The 7474-nt window shown below is 37.1% G+C and overlaps 1 pseudogene; it reads left to right on the forward strand.

The window, feature by feature from the left end:
• Positions 1–406: 406 nt before the first annotated feature.
• LOC112475380 lies at positions 407–525 on the forward strand (annotated as a pseudogene).
• The last annotated feature ends 6949 nt before the right edge of the window (positions 526–7474 follow it).

Consider the following 7474-nt stretch of genomic DNA (forward strand, 5'->3'; position numbering starts at 1 on the left):
CAGAGAACAGTTTAAAAAATAAAAAAAAGGAAAGCCATGAGCTCCACTGCTAAACTCCCAGAGAGTCAGTGGTGTTTGGCTAACAGTTCAATACCTAGCACTCAACAGGATCTGGCACATAGCAAATTTTGAATGAACATTTGCTGAGTGAGTGAATGAATGAATTTGACTTCACCTCATGAAGAGTTTACATTAAGATCTTTGACAAATTTAACATGTTCACTAGACATCAAGGGTTCATTCTTTCTCTTCTGTTCACCCCTTCTCTTCTGGGTCTGTTCATGGTAGTTTTGGAGAGGCTGAACAGGACCCAGAGTAATTGGGATTTCTCCTGCTATACAGCCCACTTCACAACTCCCCCACAACCCAACCTCTAAGAAATTTTTAAAATACTCATCACTGGTCTACCTATGGCCATGTCACCCTGAACAAGCCCGATCCCATCTGATCTCGGTGGATAAGCAGGGTCGGGCCTGGTTAGCACTTAGGTGGGAGACCACCTAGGAAGACCAGGTGCTGTAGGCATAAAAAATAAAACAAAATAAAAAATAAGACATAGTAAGCTGACAAGGTCCTTGCAATCTATGAGGTCAATCAGGGGTTGCCTTGCCTAAAAATAAATAAGTAAGTAAGTAAGTAAGTAAGTAAGTAAGTAAACAAACACTCATCACTGTCTATCACTTTTCTGCTTTGACTTTCTCTGTTGTCTGCATTCACCTTTTAATGTAATAGCATCGATTAGCAACTATTGCAAAAAGCAGTGATATTGGTGCCAATCAATGCCTTATGGGGTCTCCATGATATTTAAAAAAAATCCACGATGGATTCCTAAGCTCTCCCCACCCTTCTTTCCTCCATATGTATAGCCAAGTGAGTGACTACTTACATGCCAGGGAAAAAATGAAGAATTTCTATCAAGTATTTGGAAGAAACATCAAGTTCGTTAGAGTTGGCTTTCCGGCGAGGTCTGTAAGTGGTCACAGTATAGCTAGAGTAAGTTCCATGGTTGGCCAGAGAACAGGCTACCTTGCAGAATTCATACCTGCCATCCTTGTTTTAGGTGATGCTTCCAAAAGAATAACAACAACAACAACAAATAAACAAGCAAACAAAAACCCTTCCCAGAAAGTCGTGGTGCTTACTGTTATTGTGTTAGAAGGTGCCACCTTTGTACCTGGCCCTCTCAGTTAACAGACGAGTCACTTGAAACACTTTGTCAAGACCACACAGCAAATCATCAGTAGAACTAAGACCAGCTCCTCAACCCTCTGATTCTTCCTGATGCTTCTCCACTACATGCTGCCTTGTTGGCTCTCATCAACAGGGCAAAACTATTTATACGGTTAAGTATACATGTAGGTATGCATGCAAGTGAATTTTCATGGTTTATTTTTCAGGATTTATGTTAATTTATGCCAGGTTTCTAAGGATCTTATGTTTATAAGAGAGCAGCTGAACATGTTCTCTAAATTAGGAGCCTTCTTAATCATCTACACCTCATTCTAGTCTCCTTGTTTTATATTTTCGGGACCATAAATCTGTTAAATATAGATCTCCTACTGCTTATGTCTTTTTCTGGGACTGTTTTTCCTATCAATAAGATAGGGAAGTTGAACAAAAGTAATCACTACTGTGGTCTTTAAATAGAAAATTCTATGATCCCAGTAGTTTTGGTGGCAGTTATTATTTAGTGTCATGGGCTTTTCTTGTTCACTCTTGTTTCCCAGTGTCTACCATATTTCACCATACCATATTTTCTTTATCTAAGATATGCAGGACGGTCAGTAAACGTTTGTTGGGTGAATGAATAAATAGATGGAAGGATGGAAGACTGAATCTACCTTCGGAAGAAGTGGACATCTTACACTGAAACTATTTGAGATTATAAATAATATTGGCATAGTCCAGAAGAGAAACTTAATAATTTAAATATATTAAGCCTATGATCTTAGACCCATGCATTTTAAGTTACTTATTAATATACACATTAATTTATTTGGAAATTCATATTTCACATATTTCAGTTAGCCTACCTTTCATTCACTTGTTTATTCATTTTGCAACAAATTAACCCCTTTGGTTCACATTTATTGAGCAGTACCTATGTGACATTTCTCCACCAAATTAGCTTATTTCTTAAATTGTTCACATTCTAAATTAGCCCCAAATATGACAATAAAAAGTTAGATTTGTTTGAAAAGAAAAATAATCAATCTGATTTCATGGACTTTCTTATATTAGTAAGCCAACGTATATTGATCAAGCTACTAATCAATATATATAATTTTATTTATAATAAAAAAATTTTATTTATATAGAAAACATCCAAAAAACATAGATATTCTGGACCAGGGTCAAACATATGGCAGAAAGTTTTAGGTCAAGTTTAGCAAAAGCTTTTTAACAGTGGGAAGAACCGAACAACTGAATAAACTCTTTTGGAGATACTCAAACTCAGACTAGATGATTGCCCACAAGGAGTACCTAGATTAATTATTCTTAAGAATATTGAAATCAGTAATGGCTTTAAGAGGCTAATAAAATAAGTTGATCCTTTCCTTAGAAAAATCTATACACATACACACAAACACAGTTTTGCCTATAATTTCTAGAGTATGTATATTCCCTGAATTCCATTCATTACTCTAAACCAAGCACACTTGCTCTGGAAAGATTCCAGAATTTGCTGAGAGGCTGGAATAACTGACCTTTGAGGTCTTAGAGCTATGAGAGTCCATATTCCTCCATGCCAGATTTTCTCTAGGATGAACTTCTTTATTCCCTCTAATCCCACATTAATGCTTCTAAAATTGAGAATTTACCAATCAATATGTACATTTAACACCATGGTTTTTTGTTTGTTTGTCTGAAAAGCTTTTATTATTTGTTTTCTGAAGGTGCAATCTCACGATCAATAACACCTGCGAAGTAAGAAAGCACAGTACAGTATTTGTTAGATGATGTGTTTGGTGTGGCTAAAAATAAAAGTAAAAACAAGATCTCTGCCTTCAAAGAGTTTGCAATCAAAAATCTAGACCAATGTTTGTGAAATAGACTAACACCCCAGCAAGTAATCATTTGAGAGGTGGGCACTTTTCAGAAGTAGATCTCGGTACAGGTCAGAGAAAAAATTAAAAGGGCTTCAGATGGAGCAAGTATTTAGAATTTGAATCTATGGAAAGGCTTGAGGGTGGATCTAAAACATTTTAAAACACTCAGCTCAATGGTGTAGTTGTGTAATTGAGACTAATTGGTATTTAAATCTTCTAGCAATTTATTTTAGCTATTGGAGATAAGTGATTAAAATTATCGTTGAATTTATAAAAATGATGGCATGAGGAAGGATGCCAAAAATCTGTTCTGAATTCTAGAGTGAAGCTAGAATTTGTTCTTCATGCAGGTCTATCTGTTTTGAGGGACCACTTTGATGAGCCATTTAGTGATAGATATTTCAGGCAAAAAGATCACAGAGTATGGCATGATGTGAAGAAATGTTCTTCAGCTGCAAGAGGGGACTGACGCCTCTACCAGTCCAGAGCAGTCGTTGATAAGCAGCAATCAGAACAAATGTACAAATTCCCTAAAGAGACCCAGAAATGCTTAGGGAGGGATCTGGGCTACCCGCATTCAAGAAGGATAGGGTTCACTCGATGTTAGTGAAGTACTGAAGAGAAGCATGACTCTTTGAGGAGCTCTGGGCTTGGAGACAGTAAGTACATTTGTGTTCCTTTGGAGATGGGTCCTTAGGTTTTCCCCTAAGCACTCTACAGCCCCAACAATATTATGAACCAGTGAACTAGATGTTGAAAGATGGTAAGAATTGGGTGGGCAGAAAAAGGAGGAGGGATTTTGCAGAAAAATAAGATTTTCTCTAAGTATGCATTTTACATATACTAAGGAAAACATTTTGGAATGCTAGCTACATGTTTGATAATAGATTAGACGTAATTAGATTTTAAGACATACTATATTATGCTCCTTGAATATCATTGGCTTTTGGTTCTAACACTCTCCCAGCAAGTCAACAGATGATGCAATCGCCCGAGGGAGCCTATTCTTTGAGGAAGGTTGCAAAGCCCCGGGCACCTGCCTAATTAAGAGCCATTTATCATTTCAGACTTCTACAGCTTTTAAACATGCTGATCATTAAAAGTGGAATTCATCCTAAGAAGATAAACAGACACACACACACACACACACACACACACACACAAAGTGGATAGACAAGGACATTCATCTCAGATTTATTTATAATGGTGAAAAACTGAAAACAACCTAATACCTAATTATGGGATTATTCTTTCACTAAATTACAGTGTATTTATATGAGAAAATATTACACAGTCATTAAAAATTATATTGTATCAAAATGTTATTAAGGACCATCATTAACAATAAGAATGATGACAGCTCTGGATGGTGTGTGAGGGATTGTTTATAGTTATTGGTACATTTTCTAGAATGATCATGTTTAATTTCTGGAGCAAGCAAAGAAAAATTTGTGACCATGGTAAATCCATTCTATTTCGCTAAATAAAAAAAGAATCTATAGAAGAATCTTTGAAGGATAATGCCATCTAAAATGTACATATATATAGAAAAGTGTTTTAAAAGCGTAGTAAGATATTGATAGGTAATAATATTTATTATATTTTATTCACCTTTTGTTGCATTTTTTTCAAATTTTCTCCACTGAACATGAGTTAACTTATTTAAAAAAAAAACAAAAACAAAAAAAACAGAAGGCATGATAAATTTCATCATCAGGATATGTGCATGCCAAAAAGCAGTCCTAAGTATTAGGAAACTATGTTTAACTCTCATTTAGCCCTTTGCAATGTTTCTGATATTGTCATCATCATAGAGAAACAGTGCTTTCTACGGCCCACTGAGAGGACTCTTCCCAGTTCTGTGAAATGGCCTCTATGCTGATCTCTCCACCTGGTAGTATGTGTGCGCATGCATGTGTGCTTTATGTATATGTAGCATACATGCATGTATATAGCACACACAATGACAAATATCACTTTGATTCTCCTAATGAGTCTCTAGGTTTTCAGCAATTTAGCAGAACAAGCTTCTGAATCTGTTAAAGGTTACTGTCTCCAAGAGCAACACAAGATGAGAATAAGAGATGGTCTCAAGGCAAAAATAATAGTTGGCTAAATTTGGCAAAAATAATAGTTGGCTAAATTTAAAGTTCTGCACCCATAAGTGTGGCTTATGGGTGCAGAACTTTAAATGATCAGTTCTAATACACGTATTGCTAATGCCCACTATGAACTGTACTGCTGCTCCAGCCCTGCTCAGGGCTCCTCAGTGCTCTCTGTCCTTCCCTCAGCTCTTGCAACTCTGTTGGCCAGAATAGACCACTCCCTCCTCCTACGCATTATGAGAGTCTAATCATTCTTTAAGATTATTCAACACAACAATGAAGGTATGCACCATGTAGAAAAAGATGGCACACTCCACTGGGAAATTTGAGAGGAATTTAATAAAGCACTTTTTACCAGGTTGTAGGGGACGTTTAGGAAAACTGATGAGACATCATGCAGTACTCCAAGACTAATAGCAATGAGAAGGCTTCCAGGGAGGTCCCAGGTTTGTGGGACTTGAGATTTATTCACTTACTTTATTAACTTTAATAAAAAGAATACAAAACTGCAAATACAAAATCAATAATGTAAGTGAATGTTTTCAAATGAGAAAATAAATTATAATAACTTACAAGTTTAAACAAAACTGACAACTGCCACAAAAACTATAAAAGCCAGAAAAGTGGCATAGTTATATTAATGAATTGCCTGATGAAATGCTGTAATACCTTTTCCCTAAATCTTTGGCTGCATATTCTTGATAGCTTTCTCAAATGGCAATGATTTACTTCATGAATAATTATGGTAATGACATGTACATTGTTATGATGTACATAAAAAATTGAGGTTTTCTCAATTTTTAAGTTTTTTTTCTTATTTCAGTTTCGTGAATCATTTTATCTGATGTCATGTAAATGTTTAGAACTATTTTGAGTTCTAGGAAAATGTGTACCAAGTTTCTTTTACATGTGCTCTATAAGATTTGGAAGAATTTTCCACAGAAGAGCTTTTGGCTCTCTATATTTCAAACTTTACTTCTCCTCCGGGCCCCAGTTACTCCTATGTCAGATACTGTAGGACATGTCACCTTCAACCTCTGATCCTGCATAGCTTCATGATGATGACAGGTGAACCAGCACAGATTAGAAGAGTATTTCTGGAAGCCATTCCCTTACAAGGAAGACTACCCATAACTATTCGTGGAAATGACTGTGAACTATGTAAAAATGATATCCCACTTAATCCAAACTAAATGTATACCCAACTCAAGTTTCCCTTAGTCAGATTCCCCAAACCTCCAGGGCCACTCCACATGACTTGACACAAAGGGAAGTATGACGAAGGGAAGTTAGAATAGAAAGAGACAAAAGTCTTATTCAATATAAGTTGAAATATCTGTATTAGTTTTCTATTGTTGCATAAGAAATTATTACAAACTTAACACCTTAAAATAACACCAATTATTAGCCCACAGTTCTCTATGTCAGAAGTTCTCTGGCTTCTCTGCTCAAACTACCGGAAGGCTGAAATCAAGGCATCAGGCTGAGTCCTCACCTGGAAGCTCTGGGGAGAAATCTGCTTCCAAGTTTACTCAGGTTGTTGGCAGAATTTAGTACTTTGCAGCTATAGGACTGAGGTCCCTGTTTCCTTGATGGCTATCAACTGGAGGCCTCCATCACTTCCTTAAAGTCGCCTTCATGCCTTCTCATGTGACGCCCTCCATCTTCAAATCAGCACTGCTACGTCAAACCTTGCTCCTGCTTTAAAGCTATGTGCCTTCCAGCTCTCTGCTTCTAAGGGCTCATGGGATTAGGTCAGGCCTACCCTATCTTAATGTCAACTGTGCCATATGACATAATCACAGGTTCCAAGGATTAGGACATTGAATCTAAGCATGGTTTTTAGAATTCTGACCACTACAAGATCATATTCTAGGAAGGTATCCAAAAACACATGACCATATCAATACATCGGTGAGGTTCCTCCCAGAGTGTAGAAGGGACTTGTGCAAGTGAAAGCCACTGAAGCTCAATGCTAAGTCCACCTTTGAGCTTTGATACCTCTACTCATTCAGGAATAAGGAGAGGGAGTGGTTACTGGAATCCAGAGAGTATACCTGTATGGAGCTCTGCTATAGTAGAGGGAAGCAGCCAACTTACAGTGACTTAGCATGAGGAATCCTAAGGAATAAGTGCCCCTGTCTAATTCTCCTGGGATCTACTGTTGGTTCCTTCCATTTGCCAAACCCGCTGGAAATCAGAAAACAAAACAGCCCCTTGATACAGTCCATGCATATCGGGCTCCCTGGGCACAGAGAAGAGTGGAAAAGTCAGAAAACAGATCTGGAGGGAAAAATAAAGACATCCATCCCATTAATG

Source organism: Pteropus alecto, unplaced genomic scaffold, assembly GCF_000325575.1.
Source record: "Pteropus alecto unplaced genomic scaffold, ASM32557v1 scaffold40, whole genome shotgun sequence".
In the NCBI taxonomy this organism is placed as follows: Eukaryota; Metazoa; Chordata; class Mammalia; order Chiroptera; family Pteropodidae; genus Pteropus; species Pteropus alecto.